Raw genomic sequence first — 9086 nt, 5'->3', positions numbered from 1 at the left:
TGGACCTCCACTTTGTCAAAAGGTTTCAAGAGCTGCGTAGGAAACATAAGACAGGCCTGGTAGGGCCCACTCTGGCCCCAACCTATGCAACAGAATCTACTGTGACTCCGTATTGAGAGTTTCTGTGTTCACAAAGTATCCTGTGTGCCAGGCATATGAGTGTTAAGGCACCCACACAAAGACATTGCCCGATTCTCCTAAACGATCCACATGAGATCTAGAAGCTTGAATTCCCCAGCAGACTTACTGCCATTATTTTGCCAATGCGATCGCCACTTAACATATTTTATTAGCTCCAAAGTGAAATAAAAAATAGAATTAGACAGATTTTGTAGGCTGTTTCTGTCATGTGTCAGAGTGAGAACCTTTCCGCCTCACTGTCATGTTTTTGGTTCATTCTTACTCTCTCTGAATCAGGCTGATCTGAGCCTGTTCTGCACGAATCAGAAACTGTCAATCTCATGTAATGTCAGAAGAAGAAATGAGCATCAGAGTGAATTAACACTCTTATTTCTTAACGAAGAGTTAAGAGGTTATGTACTCTGATGCAGAAGAAAATATTCATAAACCAAAGCATAGATGGAACATGTATTATCCAAGAAACTTTTGGTCCTTTTCAGTTTGAATGAATTCTATTGCTGAGGATTGAAGTTAAATAGTCAAATGTTGCATTATGATATTTCCATGAAACGAGGAATGTTAATGACCTTTTCAGTTTGGGGACCAGGCCTCTGTGGTCACAGCGAGGGTGAAAATACCTAATAGCACTGTCATCAATCTTGCAAGGGAAACTAGTTATCTCTTTATAGAAGTGTGAGCCACTGAAATGAAGAGAGATACTGAGACTTACCTGCTGTTATGTACTTGTTAGTAGTGACTTCAGGACATTTGGAATTTTGTCATTCTGTTCAATTGTTTCTCACCAAAAAGAATTCAACTTTCCATAGTAATGAGCAGGCATAACATACCTTTTGTACTAAGCTGTTAAGCTCTCTTCCCTACCTTGAGAACAAAAGCATCTGACCATCTGCAAAGCTGCTTAGTGGAGTGGTTTTATTCTTTAAGAACAAACATTCTAGCTTTGGGGCCACATTGTGAAGGTATAATATTTGAGAATCCTTCAGATAGTCAAATTAAGAAAGAAAATCTGCTGATTTACCAGGTTCCTTAAAATAATACTGCATGGGCAAGTTAATAATGATCTTTCATGTCAAATGACAGTTTCTGAGATTTATATACAAATTGTGATTATGAGGGAGAGAGGTATTAGTAGCAATGTTCCCTTTTCACCCACTCACCAAATGCTGTAGCTTGGAGGGAAGCAGCTTGGATCCCTGACCTTCTTTGTCATTCAGCATCTCTGGAAGACAGGTATGCAGTGTTTCTCCCAAGCAGCAGAGGACCAACTGGTCTCTATGTCTCCATCAAATTGGATAGCAAGCAAGCTTCCCTAGAGGTGGTTCGTGTCCTTCTCTGAGAGATTCTGTGTGGGCTGTCCTCCCTTTCACAGGTGCATTCATGCTCTAGCAAGGACCACACAGAAGAGGAGACGAATCTGGACTCTCAGGAGGATGTCAGGTCACCCTGATCAGAACTCCACCAGTTCCAGCCTTTCTCACCTGCAGAGTTGTGCAACCCAAGTCCCTGCTAGACTGCTTTCTGGGGTTTACTTCTCTGGGTACTAAGAATATATAACAACCAGTCCCTTCTGTCTGCAGTGATCTTGTGTGTGATTCGTTTCTTCCACCTTACCTGTTTTGTTCTTTCCCCTCAATATACTCTTGGAAGTATTGCATTTTTCTCTCTAGGTTTATGCAGATTATGTATTTGTGCTGTGTCTCCTAACAAGGTAAGTATGAACTTTATCTCCACTCTCCAACTACTTAGAGGGGATGTGCATGGAAAGCATTTATTTATCAACTTCCTGGCTTCCCAGTTGATCTCCTACTTTGGGAGCTCCTCGGACTTAATCTTATTCAGTTCAGGTCAATATTGCTCAATTAACAAGTTTCTCCTATAAGTGAAGCACAGAGTTAGGGTCTTTAAATAAATAAGACATAGTCTGTGAATTCCAGAGTCCCTAAGCCAGAGGAGACATTAGTTCAGCTGCTTTTAGCCTTGCTGTTAACACATTATGGTGGATCCAATTAGCTGTGACATGTGTCATTGGTCATTTGTTACTAATAATAAAGAGTTGAATGGGATGACTTGTTTTCTGAAAGTCATAAGTCTGAGCCTTTTATGATTTTTCTAGTATTATTTACAAGAATGAAACTCTTTAGTTTTCAGCTTGTTTTTTCTTTTCCTGGTGCACATTCCCCATACCCAGGGAGCCTATATAAGGAATGGTTGCTTCATTTCAGTTAAGATGTAAGTGAGATGGTGGTGGTGTATGTATGACAATGTCTTGCCTCTGACGTTTTGCCTACAGGGATATAGCTCAGGAGAACACACTGAGTTCAATGCCCCAGTATCAAAAGAAAGTAAGCCAGGCATAGTGGCAGAGGCCTGTAATCCCAGCACTTTGGATGCTGAGGTAGGAGGATGGCCATGAGTTCGAGGCTAGCCTGGGCTACATAATGAGTTCAAGGCTGGCCTGAACTACATAGTGAGACCCTGTCTCAAAAACAAATGAAATAAAATAAAATAAAAAAGAAAGAAAGAAAGAAAGAAACAAGCAGATTGCCTTCCATGACAGGGATGGCTGCATCCTGCCAGTTGAAAACTGTCCAGCTAAGCAAGAAGGAATTGCTTTTGACTTCATTTGGACCGTTGGCTTTTCCTAGTTCACCAGCAGACTGCTCTGGACTCATACTGTGAGTCTTAGAACATCCAGTCCAGCAGCCTTTCTGGTTAAACTGTGGGCTCACCAAGCCTCTACCACTTAAATTAAATCATCTCTCCCCCTCCCCCGCCATCAGCCCTTTTGGTTGTGTTTCTTTGCAGGATCACAACTCTGAATGCAGCGGTGCGGTGGGTACACTGCATCTCACATTTCATTCTTAAGCACAATGTGCAAGGTCACACAGCTATTCAGTGGTAGAGGCAATATTCAAATCCAAGTCTCTCTAGTTTCAAATTCCATGTTCTGTTCATCAAAACTCCCTGCCTGGGGCACAGGGAAGGGCGCTGGACGAAACTAAAAACTTGAACTGCTGACTGTGGTGTAAGCATGCTAATGGGAACCTAATAGGTGACCTGATGGGAAATCAGGGAACTGGGCTCGCTGCCTCTCTGTGCTGTGCGATGCTGTGCAGCCACACAGCTGGCCTTCAAGGCTGAGAAAACACAGGTTCAGAGCCTTGCCATTTCAGCGTGGCTGGCTCAGGATGACCTTAGCCCTCCAGCCCTTCTGCCTCAGCAGAGGAAGAGGACAAGTTTCTTTCCATCCAAGGTGCTGGAGAATTCATCCACAGCCTCTGTTACCCCATCAGCCGCCTGCCACAGACACATATTTCACTTCTGTTCCTTCTTGATATTTTCTGACAGCACCCAGCTCCCCCCACTGACTTCATTCCTTCGTCTTTCAATCTAAATCTGGGACCTGACGAGCACGAGGGAAGATAGAAGTGAATTAGGTTCCATGACTTAGGAGCAGAGCTACGGACTAAAGCCTGATTCAATTTCTTCTTCCCCTTCCCCTTTTAGGGCCAAGAAGAAGGCCTGAGAGGAGGTGGAAACTTCCTTATGATGATTCTGTTGTGCCTTTTGGCAGCTTGAGTTTCAGGACTGCAAAATCAGAGCAGATTTTTCCAATTGCTTTGGAAAGCAGAGTGAGTCCCAAATGCCACATGCCTGAGCTCCTCCACTTCTTGAAATTAGGTCCAGCTGTGTGACAGCCAGCAGCCAGGAAGGTGGAGGTGCTAGTTGGTATATGAGAAGCTTAAAACCCACCACCTTAAATGGCTTGAGGCTCCTTTGAGCACTGGCAACCGAAGGAAGGAAGAGGTATATAATTCTTTTATTCTTCGGTGATATTTTTAAAAAGAATGTATGATTTATTTGTAAATAAAAGAGCATGATCTTTTAACTATTCTATATATCAAAAGCTATATACCCCTATTTTTAAACATATTAACCCTCTCAGAGTACCACATGCTTATTCCAAGTTTCTGCTGATGTATGCTTTTCCTGTAATCATTGCCTTTCTGCTTTCAGAAGCCCTGCATTAAAGCCCATACATTCATCAGAGAAGAAGCAAATTAAGGTTGATCATATCTAGCATATCAATCACTGCAAATGGGTGCGATATCACAATTAAAAGGTATGACTGGATTGCAAAGCAAAATCAAACTAATCATAAGCTGAGAAAAGAGAACACGTTTAAAACAAAGTGACTCACAAAAGTTGAAGATAAAAGCATGCCAAGCAAATAATATTAAAGAAAATCTGAATTGTTATTTTTGTGTTAAAGGCAAAGGGAAAAAAATGGACGAGAACACCTTACAATTTTAAGAATTACCACATTTGAACTCAGGAGGCTGACCCAGAAGGATGAGGAGTTTCAGGCCAGTTTGGGTATACAGCAAGTTCAAACTTACCCTGAATTACAACAACATATATGATTCAACTATTTCTCATGGTCCCTAGAGCCATGCAATTATTTTTGTTTTTATTTCTATTTTCCAGTATTTTGGTTTTAAAAAAAGGTATTGTGCAACTCAAAAGATGGTGCAATTTCAAATTTAAAGACCTCTCAATTTCCCACTTTTCTTTTAAAATCAGAAAGTCTGGCAATCCCGGGCCTGACTATTCCTACGACTTTAATCCTCTCTTCAGAGTTTGCCAGCTATGGCCTGTGGGCCAATTCCAGTCCACCATCCACAGAAACTCGTACCAGGGATGTCCCTGCCAACACACCTCATAATCAAATTCCAGAAAACTAAAGGAAAAAAATCTTCCAAGCCATGAAAAAACTAACATCTTAGCTCTAATTTCTCATTGGAAACTCTAGAGGCCAAAAGGAAGTGACATTTTGAAGTCACTATGCTGAAAGGAAGAACTATCAAGGCACAATGCTATATCCAGTAGAAGAATCCTTCAGGAGTGAAAGGAAAAGAAAGAGTTTCCAGGCAAAGGAAAACTAAAGACAATTTTACCAGCTGCAGATCTACTATAAAGAAACTGGCAGAGTGACTAAAAAATAATGTGATCCAAACTAAGTAAAAGCAAATGAAAACAAAACCTGGTTCTTTGGGAAGATCAGTGAGACTGGTGAAACTTCTATTAAGATATACAGAGGAAAAAAATCCTTGAACCCCACTAATTTTTAATATCAGAAATGAAGAGGAAGTTATCTATCTTTTCAGAGACCAAAAGATAATAAGAGAGCATGACTGATAACTCTATGCACATAAAACTGACATCTTGGGTGAAATGGGATGTTTCCTTAAGAGGAACAAACTGTCACAATTTAGAGAACTTAAATATCCCTAAGGAAGATAGATGCCCAAGACAGCCAGGACTTGAGATGCCAAAGTCCCAGAGAAGTGAATTTCAGATACACTGACCCCAGATTCTAAGCGTAATTTCTGTTTCAAGTGGGAGCTGACTCTTAAGTTGGCTTTGCATCGCTTCACATAGGCACAATACCGAAATATTAACTAGAAAAGAATAACTGACAGCATGAAAGGCTGAGAGGAGATATCAGCAGTCAAAACTTGAAATTCAGGGCTTGCCAAGAAGAAAGGCCTGGTTTCCTAGGCTTTCCCATGAGTCTCTTGGGGTGCAACACATTAGGTTAAAGTAATCAAGAATTCAGACTCTCACAAAGTCTAAAACACAGCTTTGTATTTTTTCTACTTCTGGCCAGATCAAAGTGATCAAACTAGTCACATTTATGTATAAGAAAAAAATCAATCATCTCTGGGGGAAGATAATACCATCCAGAATATCTATGGAAATGTACAGCAGATGATAGTCAAATTAAAATTAACAGACTTACCAGGAAGCAGGACCATCTTCCCCAGTACTAAGAGGAAAAACAGACAGTAGTGAGACAGGCTTTAAAGTAAGTATGTTACATGTTTTTAAAATAGATTAAATTTGGAAAATTTATTTTATATATTTCATCACATACAAAACAAATAGAAATAATTGAATTAAAATAAATTAAAAATTTAATAGACTTAATAGTAGATTAAATACACAGAAATGGCTAACAATTTGACTTTTAAGGGCAGAAAATTCTAGATTGAAGTATTGACATTAAATGAAGTGCAGAAAATAAAAATTAATACACATAAAAATTTCTAAACTTGACTAACCTGTATAATTAGAAATGAGGTAGAAATAGTGTGAAGAGCAGTATTCCAAGAGATACTAATTGATCACATCCTCCAAGTGACAGAAGACATCAGTTCATAATACAGGTCTCATACTACAAGTATCACTGTACAGCTACATTAAATACAAAGGATCTCAGTGATATGGGGATATACCAGCCTTAGAGACTGGAATGTCGAGCAACAGACCCTAGGAGTATGATCACTTGGTTTACAACAAAAATGTCGCATCAATAAAGAGAGAAAAGGTGCCAGTTTCAATAAATACTGCCGAATTCATTGAATATTCACACGTGAATAGTGTTTCTTGATTGCCTCGTCACTTCAAGCATGAAGATCATTTTTGGATGATATGAATATGAATGATAAAGATGTAAAGCTTTGATAAAACCATTTTCATGAGCTTAGGTGGATAACTTCTTCAACAGAACACAATAACTATTAACCATAAAGACCCTTTAAGGGATGATTATGTCCACCTACCAACTCTCCAAGATGAATGTCAACGTTATGTACTGCAAATGTGTACTAATAAAACTAAAAATTAAAAAAATGAAGTCAAAGCTGGCACTGAGGGCAGACTTGGAAATGCGTTTTGGTGCATTCTCAGCCACAGTGTTCACTGGATCTGGCCCTGCATGACTTCTTGCTCGTCCCCAAAGTCAACATAACTGTGAAAGGTTCAATGTTTTGAATCCATTTAGGAGATGGAAGCAGCCATAATTGCACAATTAAAGACATCCCGGAAGGCGATTTCCAAAGCCTCTTCAGAAAGCAGCAAGAAGGGTGAGATGAGTGTGTTTCAAGGGACAAGGAGCACTCTGAAGTGGCTTAATAGCATTGTGCTTTTACTATAATAAAAGATTTAAGCATGCACTATATTTTCTGGTCAGACTTCATAGCTTTGTTAGAGTCTTTCCAGGACAATGGTGGGAGGTGGGGTGCAGAGTGGTGATCAAATCCACCCAGACCTCCAGACTGCTTTTTGGACCTTTGGATATGAAGGCAGTTTAGTTCCAGATATTGGAAAAAGTGAGTTTTTAACATTCAAGAAGCAATTGTGTTCTAAAGAAGCAATGGTGCCCTTGAAATCTTTCTTCCTTCTTTTTCAGATAGGACTCTTGGAGACACTGGTGGTACTTGGATTTCTGTTTCTCAGTTTTGTTTCACTCATTTCTGCCATTGGATAGTGTTTTCTGTTTAAGAATCGTATTTAAAGGAGTGTATAAGCTACTTTAGGCTTCCAAGTGTCTACTTCTTAGCTAAGTGAAGGAGATACTCTCAAGTGACTAACTAGTTGGCAGAGCAGATACCTACTGCAGATTACTCACACCTGTGAGTTTCTGTATACTTAAGAGAATTATATTTCCTTTTATTTCACCTTGTATTTCCTTAGTCCCATCCCTCAGTTCATTAATAGTCAGTATGGTTATGGGGCAACCATGAACCAAATTTACCCTTGGCATATCCTCTGCATAATTCATCAGCATGCCTCTAAAACACAAAGAAGTTTCAATCATAGCCTAATTTGGTGATAAGTGGTTTTACACAATTCTTTTTTTTTTTTTTTTTGTCTTTTTCCTTTTTATCGGTACCAGGTATCGAACTCATGACTGCCTGCTTGCAAGGCAGGCGCTTATGCCACTGAGCTAAATCCCCAGCCCCTATTTTATACAATTCTTATAGGAGGTTTTAGTTGTAGTTGGGGTCTCTCATAAACCTGAGCAGACTGGTGAATAGATTGAGTTCTGGAGACCCAAGAGGAAATGGAAATTTACTTAATATAGAGATTAATTCAGTAAGAATATGATCCATTCAGCATCACAGTCTGCAAATATTTCCAGGAAAGGATGTCTTAAACCTTCATCACCTCAGAAAAAAGAAAAACTGTCATTTCCATGAGGTTCTGGATTATGTCAACATAAAGCCACACACACATGCCATCCATTGTTATGCAGCTCTGTCTTAGTCATTTTCTGTAGCTAATAACACAACATCACAGGCTAAGTTATACAGGAGAGAGGTTTATAGTTCTGGTCCAAGATCAAAGTTCCCCATCTGGTGATGTCCTTGCTGATGGCATACGGTATCACATGGTGAGAGGCAGCTGTGTAACAGAACTAGGCAAACTGGTTTTTGCAGCAGACTTTCTTTTCCGATACCCATTCATCCATGAATTAAATGCATGAACTAGCTACTCATGAGGATGTATTAAAAGTTACACCTTTTAATATCTCATAGTGGGAATTAAACTTTAGCATGAATTTTGGAAGAGACAAATCCTTCCAAGGCATAGCATCCTCCCCTATGCTTATGGTTCCTATATTTGAGTTATTCTATCTGCAGATGCTCATCAATTACTTTGTTGTTAGGATTTTGGTTTGCTCACCGGGTCCTACCTTAGTCTCCCGAGGAGCTGGGACTCCAGGCATGCACCATCCTACCCAGCTTCTGACTTACTTCTTGAGAGCCCACAATGGCCTGAACATTAAATAAATAGCAATGGGTTGATTCGGATATATTCCAGTGACAATCTTTTTAATTTGATAGTCAAGATATATATATGGAGTAAAGATAACAGTTTCAGAAACAGTCTTGTGCTGGTATCGTCTATGTATGAAGGAAGACAATTGCTTATCTCTGGCAGCCAGGAGAAGGCTGAATCAAGAGTGAATTTTTATCTTTCTTCTGTCTGTATCATTTAAAACACATTTTTGAGTACTTGCTATGAACTAGATTTTGAAGGACATAAAGATAAATAAAACCTTATCCCTGTCCTCAAAGAACATGTCAGGTAGCCAG

Source organism: Cavia porcellus, unplaced genomic scaffold, assembly GCF_034190915.1.
Source record: "Cavia porcellus strain 051 isolate PalLab524CR breed Dunkin Hartley unplaced genomic scaffold, mCavPor4.1 scaffold_32, whole genome shotgun sequence".
NCBI classification, from domain to species: Eukaryota; Metazoa; Chordata; class Mammalia; order Rodentia; family Caviidae; genus Cavia; species Cavia porcellus.
The sequence above is the reverse complement of the archived record's forward strand: the minus strand, read 5'-3'. Positions refer to the sequence as shown.